We start from the raw sequence: 6,000 nt of genomic DNA, 5'->3' as shown, positions 1-6,000 counted from the left end.
TCCACCTCTAGAAAAATAATGAATAAAAAATAACTTTGTTTAAATAAATAAAAAAAATTGTAAACAAACTTGCCCATTAAAATTTTTATCAAATTAGTAATTTTGATTAAAAGATTGTTCACAATAGATAAGTTATTGGATAAATTTGGAATAACAAATTGAATTTGGGATAATTAAATTTTTATCCCAACTCAAATTCCACGTACCACTGTCCCAAAATTTTATTCCAAATCTAAAATAAAATTTTATTCCACATACCTTCTATTAAATTTAGACATTTCAAATTTTATCTCATATATATATATATATATATATATATAATTCAAATTCAAGCACATAGAGTTGATTTTAAATTAATAAAAATAGTTACATTCATATTCAATCCCATATCAAATTTGTTATTGTTATAAATATTGAAATATAGTTATAATTGTATGGTACATAGAAAAAGTAGCTACAAAAAAAAAAAAGAAAGAAAGAAAAAAGAAAAATCAGCATACATATTTCAGAATTTCAAGCTAAATAATTCTACACTTTAACACAAAACTTTTTAAATCCAAACCAAACAACTTTGGATCTCAAACACATATTATTTTACTCCACTAACTAAATTAACTCTAGATTAAACAACTTTGAATTTAATAATTCAACTTAAGTGTCCCAAATATCTCTTAACTATTAATTTAATAGGCGATAGTTTAATAAGTCATTGACTGATATAATCAATTTTTAAAAATAACTAATCGATCTATTAGGGGGTGTTAGGCTCACTAACATGAGTTAAGTTGAGTTGATATAATATATCAACTCAATGTTTGACCCAACTTTAAATGTTGGTGAAGTTGAGTTGATATATTTTACCAACTCTCCCCAACTTTCCATTTCTTCCGATATTTTCAATGACTCCACTCATCGGCCATTGTCGATGACTATCGTTGTTACATTCCAGGAACCAACTCGGGGATCCGAGAACCACCTCCGATGACAATTCCAGTGACCAACTTCGGGCTCTAACAACCACCTCTAATGAAAATTCCGACAACCAACTCCAACAACCATCTTCCCATGACCAACTTCGAAGATCAATTTTGGGGTCTAAGAACCACCTCTGTGAAGGATCTCATATCTAAGAGTTCCATGAGCGTGTTCAGATCACTCTGATCTCACAGTGACCGAAATACAAATATATACATTCAATATACAGTTATGCAAACAAATACTAATTATCGGCATGCTATGAACAAGAAAACAACAAGGGAAAGAATTCCATACCAGTTGAAGACAGTCTTCACACTTCGGTACTCCAATGCAGTGGAAACTCCAAACAATCTACCAACGCCCAGAGGAAACGTCAACTGCCGCAACACAAACAATGCGAACTCATGACCGCAACGGGGACGACACCACCACTAAAGAGCCCTAGGTATTCTCGGAGTGAAAACTCAAAGGGGTGGTCTTTGGTGAATTTGGTAGAGGAAGGAAGAAACACGAATTGTGTAGGTGATAAGCAAGTGGGAGGGAAGAAAACGCTATCACATAGCAGAAATACTTATCGTTTAGGAGGAGCTACACAATCGTGTAGGATTTACTGAATGATCGTTTAGGAAAAGGTACACGATCGTTTAGTAAAACCAGCACATTATACGATCGTTTAGAGAAGCTATCCGATCATGTAGGAAATAGCGTGCGATCATTTAGGCGCGAGATAGACAGTCGTTTAAGCAGAGAAGAGCTATCATATAATCTTTCAATTTTCTTAAGCGACCGCTTAGAATTCTACCAACGCGCGCCTTCTTTCTTTTCTTTGGGACGACGAATCAAAATGAAACGATTTCGTTTTTATTTCATCGGTTACAATAACTGACGTTGCCTCACTAACCCACGTCCAAACGTGATAATTGGTTTAATTATCATATAATCAACCAATTAATTAATTAATTAATATAATCATATCATATTTTTATCCTATAGTTTGATATCACATATCTACTATAATATTTTCTCCTCTACTTGATATAAATCATATTTATTTCTAATTTCCTCCAAAATAATGTATCTTATACATTTAGTCAATTATATCATATATAATTAACCAGTTCAATTATATCATATATAATCAAACTTCCTCTTGTCAATTTGAACATTTCAAATTAACCCAAATACTGGTTCTCAACTTTATCCAAGCTACTCAGGGGACCTAATGGACCTGTGGCTCGAAGCTCCAACGGTTCGTGAATAGCTAACTAAACTCTTTAGCCACGAGATCCACGATCAGTTAACTGTCAGACATTCCACTAAAAACCAACAACTAAACTCTTCTTACCACAGATATATTTCTGTGTCCATCGGATATAACCAATCATGAGTACGATGACCCTTCACAGATGCTCGTAAGTACAGCTAGGCCAAATTACCATTATGCCCCTGTTGTTACATCTCACTCCTTAAGTACCACTGATTCCTCTAATAAATAATACAACATAGTCCAACTATGTGTGAACACCTCTCGAGCCAAGAGAATGTGTGTGGTGCCACATCGTTCAAATCCCAGAATCAGCCTTTAAGGGAGCTATCTATCTACTTTCCCTTGCCTCGGGGAATGAGTGAATTCTATCTTGTGTAGCTGAGTAAGGGAAAAGCCTTTTCTCAAATAAATAGTTAGGGCTTTCTTTTTTCGCTTGTTTGTCAAGCTTTCGAGCAGCTCTTTCAACTGTCGCCTAATCTCCCAAATCAGACGAATCCCCAAAATGGTAAGTTTGAATCGGCGACCTGGCCACTTGTACCCATACAAATCAAAGAACCGCCTTCAATAGTAGGAGTTCCCAACTCACTCAGGATTGAAGTCATGTTACATATGGTCATCCTAGTGAAGTGAAGTCTTTGTCATGAACGGTGTTATATAACGAGACGTTAACACTTCGTGATCAGGTCTTATACAAACTTTTTGTATAGGATGCCCCCGCTCGCATGTCCCCAACACAAATGATCAGGATCAGACCATCTGCGACAAATCACAACACTTGTGACCATTCCACAAAGCGGGCCTTATCCGTAGCGTTACCAGGATAAGGTTTCCCTCTTATATCCATATACTACATACCATTTTGGTTATCACTCAAGACATGATCCACTTGTATGTCACCAAATACATGCTTGAGTCACATACAGATAACCAGGGATTTTATGTTTATTGGTTTGTGGTAAAGCAAATAAAATAAACAACTGAGCAAAAATTCAAGATGTGAAGTAAATATCATACATTAACAACACAAGCATTCATACAAACAAACTGTTTACAAACTATTGGACACGAGACTTTAGGGCATCAACCACAACACTCTGGTCACAACTTCGGTGACCCAACTCCGATGACCAATTTCAGGTTTTGCAACCACCTCCGACAACAAACTCTGATAACCAACTTCGACAACTACCTTCGTAGGCTCCGATTGTCACACCCCTTCTCAGATTACCCTCTTAATCCAAGAAGAGATGTGAGGATAGCAATTGCCAAGCCTTTCGTGACAACCACTATCCTACACCTGTATCCTTAGCACATGGCAACCTAATAAATATTTCAATACTATAACTATTTCAAACATTATCCAAAACAACTTGTTAACATAGGTGACATTGATCTAAAATTTCACATTACAGTTAAAAGAGAAAAAAACGTTACTGTAATTACAACCCTCGTCCCAAAGTTTCTATCCAGATTCCTAAGATATGTGTAGACAAAACCATGGCGAAATAGATATGGTGAACCACCTAGATACTACTCTTTTAAGGAATCCTGATCGGTGACTGACAGACAAATCTACTCGACTTCGGGAGGCCGACCGCTACTTAGGGAAAGAAAACATGTGAAAGAGTGAACTTAAAATGCTTGGTAATTGATTATCTTGTATAAAACATGTTTAAACAAAAACCCATAATTAACGTAAACCTACTTATCATCGAAACATTTATCAAATCATAATTAGGGTTTTGAAATTAAAGCCAGAATCATAAAATACATCATATAAAAACCTTGAAATAAATATCATCAGCATCTTTATAGAAAACACCACTACTCTACTGCCTGGACATGTGGGAGAGTTCTTTTGCTCGATCTCATCAACATCGATAGCATAGTCATACTTGTACGTAGAGTTGAACTGGGTCTTGACCATCTTACCATACCTTCGGTGTCAAGGATCCTTAGTATAATTGAAATATGGGTATCTTACTATACTTTTGTACCAACATTGGAGTAGGGTTCATACAAGGCACAAATCATTTATGCACATGACAGAATGTACATTCATTTAAAACATTCCTTATGGTTTCATCTCAAAGCATGGTGCCTCGTAAAATAGTATGCATGTTATAAAATTCCTTGATAAAAATGTATCATGCTATAAAACGGCTTACTGAAAATCGCATGCTAATTTCATAAATAAGTTTCTCATTTGACGAAGGGATCATGCGATTAACATTCATCTAAAGTATGCATCTACTAAAATATATTCTAAAAACTTCATGTAAACTACCTATGCGATAAAACATTCATAAAAACTATCTTTGGAAAAATATTTATTAAAACTTGTCACTCACTGTCTTAAGCTACTTATCCAAGGGATCTGTAAGCCCCTCCTACCTGCTTCTGCCTTGTAATAAGAAGAGGTCCGTTGGTTAGTTACATTAGCTCCCGTTTGAGCTTAACATAGTACTTAACTTAATATTATTGCATATCTTATCACATCACTACTAAGTTCATCGCATCCCTTATACTTAGCCATTTTACCTCTTTCATGACTAGAGACTATCTACCCTCTCTATGGGTGCTTTATGGTCACAAAGACACACCCTTCTGTGCCTGTGCATCAAACAACCCTCGCGAGCCTTACTTCACACCTATGTGCATCGTCACACACCTTGACAAGCCTGCTTTCTTACTCTTCGTAAGCAGTTGCTTGCTTATTCATCCATAACATTAATTCTATTTCCAGCCATTTATCAACTAGATCTCCTTTTAATAAATCTTGTTAAAAAAAAGTTAGCTCTCTTACCTTATAATTTGAGCATCAAAACCTTTTGGTTCAGCTGGAAAAAGTTCTCACATCTCTTTAAACTTGCTCAGAATTTCTTCAAACAACTTCAATGCCTCAACATGCACTCACACTTCTCTTGGGCGTAAAAAAATTTGGCAAAACAATCTTATTCTTTGCTAAGCATATTTATACTTAGGCTTGCATGGTAAGTTTGCTTAATAAGTGTCACCTGACCATTAATCCTTAGTTAACCCCTTCTAAGGTTGCCACTTAGCCCATTAGCAAATTATTAAGGCTGAAATCCTCAACTTATCTTCATTGCATGAGACTTGCAATCACTTAGGCTCCTTCATTACTTTATCGCATAACTTGGCCATTGTCATGCCGTCTCACCTTGGACATCCTTAGTAAGCCTTGTGTGAATAACAGGCCCTTATCCATTTCCTTAACCTACTTTGTACTTGACTGTTATTCTAGTTACATGGTAATAAGAAACTGATTGCATACCACTTTGTCATGCTTCCGCCACTGTCTTATTCAGCCCTTAACTTAACTTCCTTCATGACCTTCTTAAAACCTCACGACCATTATTAGACATAATTCCTTTTCTTCCTCAAACACTTGACCACATGTCATTTGGAAGAGTTGTTCTCATAAACTAGCATGATTTCATCGAATGACATCTTTGTTTTCCCTTTAAGTTTTAATGCTTCCTTATTCACCCGAGAACTTAATCCTTCCATACTCAGGATATTTTACTGCCTTTTAAAGTACCCGAGAATCATATTTTTAATATTTAGAAATTTTCTTTCCCCTTAACAAAGCCTATATGTTCATCATATTTCCACAACATTATAAGCAATGCTATCATCATTAACACTTAGAATATTTCCTCATTTAAACCTTACATACATACATGCTAGGCCTTTCTATGTTATGATTAATACAAACACCTTAGATACATACT

The sequence above is a fragment of the Benincasa hispida genome, chromosome 2, assembly GCF_027475165.1.
Source record: "Benincasa hispida cultivar pf3 chromosome 2, pf3_genome.v1.1, whole genome shotgun sequence".
In the NCBI taxonomy this organism is placed as follows: domain Eukaryota; kingdom Viridiplantae; phylum Streptophyta; class Magnoliopsida; order Cucurbitales; family Cucurbitaceae; genus Benincasa; species Benincasa hispida.
The sequence above is the reverse complement of the archived record's forward strand: the minus strand, read 5'-3'. Positions refer to the sequence as shown.